The sequence below is a fragment of the Heptranchias perlo genome, chromosome 27 (genome assembly GCF_035084215.1).
Source record: "Heptranchias perlo isolate sHepPer1 chromosome 27, sHepPer1.hap1, whole genome shotgun sequence".
Lineage (NCBI taxonomy): Eukaryota > Metazoa > Chordata > Chondrichthyes > Hexanchiformes > Hexanchidae > Heptranchias > Heptranchias perlo.
The window spans coordinates 27,422,797-27,430,304 of NC_090351.1; positions in this window are offsets into that span (position 1 = coordinate 27,422,797).

Genomic DNA, 7,508 nt, shown 5'->3' on the forward strand with positions numbered 1-7,508 from the left:
GTAACGTTTTTAAAGGTTTGTATATCTCAGTGGACCACATGTGTTGTGGTTTGCTGATTTATATCATGTAGATGATAAACAAATGCAAAAGATTTTGTGGAACAGTTTTCCATAAATATAATGTCCCTTTAATTTGTATTGAAATTAATGTAAATTTGAGCATACTTATGAAGTCCGCATTAGATGTTGTGCCCAATGTGTTATGGCACTTTAATGAGTATGACGGAATTTGACTAGTGAGGTGTTTTGTTTTGCTTTGCTTGACTGAATTTCATCGGTAACTCATGTCTGGTATATATTTAATTAGACAAAGTTATTTTTGGAAATAGACCATTAGCAGACATTTCACTGCTGCTGGTTACTTTTTCCTTTTTATTTTTCAAGAATAATATGGTTAAAAGGCAGTGAGTATAATTCATACCCATGAAAGATGATGGACATGTAAAAAAATTACAAAATCATGTTGCAGTCCATCACCTTGCAGTCCATCACAAGCCTAGAAAATGTATTGTTGCTTTAAATTAATTTACAGATATGTATATATTATGTTATAATTTAAAATGTATCAAGGAGGGTAAGATCTCAACTTTTAAAAAAATCTTACTGTCATGGTCTGTTTCTTTGCTATGAAGGCTTTCTTATGGCTCTTTATATTTGGCAGCACTACAATGTTATGTAGGTCAAAAAGGGTTTTCTCTTTTTGATGGAAGATCTGAAGACATATTGGATCAACAGATAGCAAGTATAGCATTACTGGTAATTTTTAATTGTGCAGGATACACAGCAGAGAACAGCTATTCTGCAGGCTCCTGGAATCCCCCATTTGCCAACTTCTAATTCATGGTCCCATTCTGTGGTCTTCTGACTGCTGTCGTCAGTTGATGGGAGAGAGGCTACTTCCTCTACAGCAGCAGATAATTCTTTTTGCCTCTCCCAGTCATCAAAGAACACATTTTTTTTTAAAAACCCTGTCCGTTATAGTGATACCACAGGAAAGATATAGTACTGCTCAACCATGATACCAACAACTGAGTGGACTAGGCAAGAAAGGGAATGGGATGCAAATACTTAGGAGTTGGAAGAGAAATTGTTTTTTGGCATGAGAAGATTGGAGTATGCCATTCCTTGTTTCTGCAATAGCTCCCCTGATACTCCCCGCCTCCCCCCCCTCCCTCCAAAAAAAAGAATTTGCAGGTATAGGTAGTGCTGTGCTACATCCCACTTTCTATTATCGGGGGAAAACCCAAGGGACTTGATGAGCAGGACTAGTACTCTACAAAATCAAAAAGGTACAACCTTGTATTTGGCTCAGCCTTTTTCTTGATATTTCCCCCTATTAATGTGGGAAGCAAAATTATTTTGACCTATTCAAAGAGTCACTGAGATTAATAACCAGTTTAATATTGTAAGTCGGGTTTAAAAAAAAATGAGTTTGCATTTATATAGTGCCTTTCCCATCCTGAGGATATGCCAAAGGCAGTGAATTATTTTTGAAGTGTGGTCACTGTTGTTTTGTAGGCTAAGCAACATATGGTGAACATCATAAAAGGTTAACCCTCAGAGCCTGTAGATATATTGTAACTTGAGAATAAGAACGCAATCAACTCCTGAAATGTAGGGGTACAGTTGCATTTTTGGAGAGACACTCACTATGCCTTCCCTCCATCATAAGGTCAGAAATGGGGATGTTCGCTGATGATTGCACAGTGTTCAGTTCCATTCGCAACCCCTCAAATAACGAAGCAGTCTGAGCCCGCATACAGCAAGACCTGGACAACATCCAGGCTTGGGCTTATAAGTGGCAAGTAACATTCACGCCAGACAAGTGCCAGGCAATGACCATCTCCAACAAGGGAGAGTCTAACCACCTCCCTTGACATTCAACGGCATTACCATCGCCAAATCCCCCACCATCAACATCTTGGGGGTCACCATTGACCAGAAACTTAACTGGACCAGCCATATAAATACTGTGGCTACAAGAGCAGGTCAGAGGCTGGGTATTCTGCAGTGAGTGACTCACCTCCTGACTCTCCAAAGCCTTTCCACCATCTAGAAGGCACAAGTCAGGAGTGTGATGGAATACTCTCCACTTGCTTGGATGAGTGCAGCTCCAACAACACCCAAGAAGCTCTACACCATCCAAGATAAAGCAGCCCGCTTGATTGGCACCCCATCCACCACCCTAAACATTCACTCCCTTCACCACCGGCGCACCGTGGCTGCAGTGTGTACCATCCACAGGATGCACTGCAGCAACTCGCCAAGGCTTCTTCGGCAGCACTTCCCAAACCCGCGACCTCTACCACCTAGAAGGACAAGAGCAGCAGGCACATGGGAACAACACCACCTGCATGTTCCTCTCCAAGTCACACACCATCCCGACTTGGAAATATATCGCCGTTCCTTCATCGTTGCTGAGTCAAAATCCTGGAACCCCCTTCCTAACAGCACTGTGGGAGAACTGTCACCACAGGGATTGCAGCAATTCAAGAAGGCGGCTCACCACCACCTTCTCAAGGGCAATTAGGGATGGACAATAAATGCCGGTCTCACCAACGACGCCCACATCCCATGAACTAATTTTTTAAAAAAAACAACTAGTTCAGAGCGAAATAGGGTAACAAGAATATTTGGATTAAATGTTAACTCAGCATAACATTGAAGTGTTTTAGTCACAAAGAAAGGAAATTCTTCGTCGTGTTTGCAACTGGATAGGCTACTTCCCAATTCTAGCTTTCCTAATGGTAGCAGTTATCAGAACAGTGCTGCCGTGTCTAACCGTTTAAACTTGGCATGTCACCTGTTTAAACTACTCATTCAATTCTGTATCTGAATTGAGCAAATGTCCACAGCTATTGATGTAAATTACAGCATAGCAATGTAAGTAAATAAAAGCATCTAAATTACTGGAGCTGTGCACCATAAATGTGGCCTAAATACTTTTATTCTCTCGTCCTCTCTTGAAGATGCGGGCTTTTGCAGGGGGATGGTTCTATGAGCACCGGTCTCCAGTACCCCATTCAGGTGGTTATTTTTCATGTTTGTGTCAAGTGTTATTAGCATGTATACTCATCAGCTAAGCTCAATCCTATGCTTACCCAATATCCACTTTCACATTTTCCAGCAGAAGTCACTGACTAGCAATCAGGAGCAGGAGCCCTGGCTGAATTTTTCTCCCCAACACCTAGACCAGAAGCACTAATACCATGTTGCTACTGCTACCTTGTTTGAGATCAGCTTAATCGGCACAGACTAGAAATGGAACCTGGAATCTCTTGTCATTATGGCTTAGTGCTATACCAAGGCCTTTATAAACTGCAGGGATTGCTGGAATACTTATCCTTGTACCTTCCAGCAACAGGAACTGTTTTCTCAGCAAGTTTGGAGTGAAAAAATTGCAGATAGCTTGCTGTGGTGCAGGGCTAAATGCATGCTAGGTAGCTTTTCTCAATTCCAATTCCAAAATCAATTCCTGGCAACATTAGGCAGATTCAAGCGGGGTCTGAATATCAAATAACCAAAGTGTACCATACTTAATATCTGTAAAATAGTTCCTTTTTAAAAAACTACCATTTAAGAAGTACACAATTGTGGTTAAATTTTTTTAAAAACCTTGATTTGCATTCAAGCTATAAAGTGACTATTTTACCTGTTCAGTTATTTGTTTTGTTAGAATTAGTTTAATTCAGTCCTGAAGGTGACTGCAGTGATACAGTATATGGTGGAAAGAATAATATGGCTTTTAACCAAGTACAAGTTATTCTAGTCCTCTGGATAGAATTGTGCGTACGACAGGATTTTCCATTTGGCACAAAATAATCAAATTGTTGCTGCATATTTTTTCCCCAATGTGTTTAAAGTATTTTTTCCTGTGGGCACATATCAAGTGAAAATGTTCCTACCAGCGTCATCGTCAAAGTTTTACTGTTAATTTTAACAGATAAAACATCGGCCATCTCTTGAATTGAGGTAAGGGTGACAAATGCAGTTCCATTGAATAAAATTAGATTTACAGCATTTGGGTGAGATTAGACCTAATTAATTTGAACCCTGAGCTGACATTGGATCCAACTTGATAGCAAAGTTAGATTCCAAGGTGTACAGAATGCTGTTATCCAAAATATGCAAATATAACCTAGATATGGAGAAGCTATATTATGATATTGGTGTGACAGTACTCTGGCACACTCTAGCAATATGCAGTAACATTCTACATAAAACCTACCTTTTTATATTTGTATCAAAATCATCATAAACCAACAGGCCAGAGGAAATCTGAGAATTTTTGTAAAATGTTCTGAATTTTGGTGAGGGGGTGGGGAGCAGTGGAGGATAGAGGAGGGATTAGCTGTTGGGGACACCATGAAATCTTCTCTAGCCCAAGTGTGTTTTTTCTAATCAATGAATCAATTAAAACAAATATACCATCTGTCCTCTAAGAAATGTATAGAAACATTCAGTACCAATGTACTGCACCTTTAATAAAATAAGCAAGAACTTTATTGGCATAACTTAATCCAGTGCAGCAATTAGACACATTTATTGAAATTAAGAATGATGTATTTTACATTGTCTTCTTTTGAGTAGGGCTGGCCCATGCAGTTGAGGGTTTTTTTTAGCTCTCCTCCCTTACTCCCAGGAAGGAAATTCCTGAACCTGCCCATGATGAGCCAGGGCTGATTTAGGAATGGCCATTGGCAGAGCCTTAGGAGTAGGTTGTTTGCCTGTTGTCTCAAGTTGGGTATTGGCAAATGACATTGAGAGGGAGAGAATCTAAATAGATCGTGAGCATTGCCAGAGTTCTATGTTGTACTCTTGTGGCATGTTCTCTGCAGCACTATTGTACTGATGCCATTTGTTTCAGTTATTCTGAGATTACTGGAAGAATTCCCACAGACATTTATGTATTTTTTTATATTATTCACCATGTCAAGGACATGTTGTTTCATGTGCTCAATATTTCTTGGTTGAGTTGCAGTGGCAAGGGAAACAATGCAGCTTTTTTAACAGCATGAAGTAATGTATCTGCAACTAAGAGACCAATTTGTGTTTACAGTCAGACTGTTTTATTCCTTCTGTTGTACACTCATAATGTAAACCTCTGTTGCAATGGTTCATTGGTTCACATGTATATAATTTGCCATTTTGTGAATTATAGCAGACATTTTGTGTTGTGCACATTGCCTGCCAGTCATGATGCCATTTTTGTGAGGTCTAAAAATAACAGCATTGTGCTTTCAGCCAGTAGTCCATGTGTGATCATTTTGGGTTTACCAAGCAAACTAGTTGATTTCCTGTGGTATTGCACACAATGATTCAGACCAAATGTGTGGTCTTCTGGGATTAGTGGGGATAACTGGATCAGGGTGCACAGATGTAATTCAGTCCCCATTTTAAAGTGATGCATTGTGACAATGTTATTTTATTATACTGTGATTTTATATTATTATTTGTAGTTAAATAGCAAAACCTACAGCAGTTTGGGTGGCAGAGAAGTAGAATTGCTTGGAGCATTAGCTGAGTAGCTGGGAGACACAAAACTGAGGCAATACAGCCTTGCTGCTGGCGGGAGGGCATAATTACAGCATGACAAGATTACTTGGGCAGTTGTGTGTATTTATAATGGTAGACATTGACAGAAAAGTGTGACAATAATAAAGTTTTGTTGGGATCGGAGGTGTGCATAGACATAAGATTTTGGATATTATAGATATGAAAGTTAACTAATTTAATTTTAATGCATTTTCTTCAACAACAGCTTTCATTTTATATAGTGCCTTTTAACGTAGAAAAATGTCTCAAGGCGCTTCACAGGATTGTAACCAGATCACAATTGACAGAGTCAAAGAAGATGATATTGGAAAGGGTGGTTAAAAGCTTGGTGAAAGAGATAGGCCTTAAGGAGGGTTTCCAAGGAGAAGAGAAAACGGAGAGGTTTACAGAGGGAAGAGCTTAGGACCTAGATGGCTGAAGACTTGTCTGCCAATAGTGAGGAGAAGGGATTGGGGGAATGTGCAAAAGTTTGGAGGAACGCAGAGTTCTTTGAGGTTTGTTGGGCTGGAAGAGGTCACAGAGATAGGGAGGGGCGAAGCCATGAAGGGATTTGAACACAATTATGAGAATTTTAAATTGGAGTTGTTGGAGGACCAGGAGGCAGTGTAGGTCAGTGAGCACAGGAGTGATGGGTGAACAGAACTTGGTTGGGTTAGGATACAGACAAGAGTTTTGGATGAGCTAAAATTTATGGAGGGCTGAGGATGGGAGGACAGCCAGAAGAGCATTGGGATAATTGGATCTGGAGGTGACAACGGCATCAATGAAGGTTTCAGCAGCAAATGGGCTGAGGCGTTGGAAGGTGGAAATAGGCAGTCTTTGTGAAGGGGAGGATATGGGGTTGGAAGCTTAGCTCGGGGTCAGATAAGTTGTGAACAGTCAGCTTCAATATGAGACAGTGGCTGGTGAATGGAATTGGTGGGAAGGGTATGGAGTTTGTGGCAGGGGCTGAAGATGATGGCATCTGTCTGCCCGATGTTTAATTGGAGAAAAGTGCAGCTCATCCATGGCCAGATGTCAGACAAACAGGCTGACAAAACAGTGATAGTGGAGGAGTCAAGGAGTGGTGGAGAGAAAGTGCTGGGTATCGTCAGTGTACTAGTGGAACCTAATGCCATCTCTTGGAATGATGTCGCTGAGGGGCAGTGTATAGATGAAGAGCAGAGAGGCCTTTGCTGGAGATCCTCAGGCTACGATCTGCTAGGCAAGAATAGAAACTATCGAGGGCAGTTCCACAATGGAGGAAGACTGTGTCAAGGGCTACAGGGGTCAAGAAGGACATGGAGATATAGTGCACCACAGTATTTTTTCAATGCTGAAAGTACTGACTGGTACTGGTATTGGCGACAGTATCAACTGTCCATTACTGGCCAAAGTGACTATTGCTCAGGTGTAAGTCTGAATATTGCAAGGCCTATAGGCTCTTCCCTGTGGGGAACATCATAGCCAAGGCCAAACTTGTTTCTGTCCAATATCCACACAATCAGGGGTCACTTACATAGATAATTTCTCTCTCCTCTTCACCTTTCCCACAAGTCAGGATGCTGAGGCCAGTTTTTGTGTTTCTATCACCAATACAGTTGAGATCAGCTATCATCACAGACCAGGAATTGGATGTGGGACATTCCTGATCTGTATAGCTCTGTACACTAACCTGTACAGTTACCCACTGAACCATCAGGGGAATTTAGAGGGTTTTTTTAATGTGTTAGACATAGATTTCAGCAGTATTTGGGGAAACTTGTGTGTACAATTCTGGGTTTATATATTTTCACAGACCATAATTATAAACACAATTGTGATTGATTTGGATCGAAAGAAAAATAATACAATAGATCTCTATTATAGTACTAAGGGACAAGGTTCAGTTTGTAGAAAACAAGCCTCCTAAAATGACTAGATTTGACCATTGGCAGGCTTATTCTTCACTGGCTATGGTTTTGATATTCTTG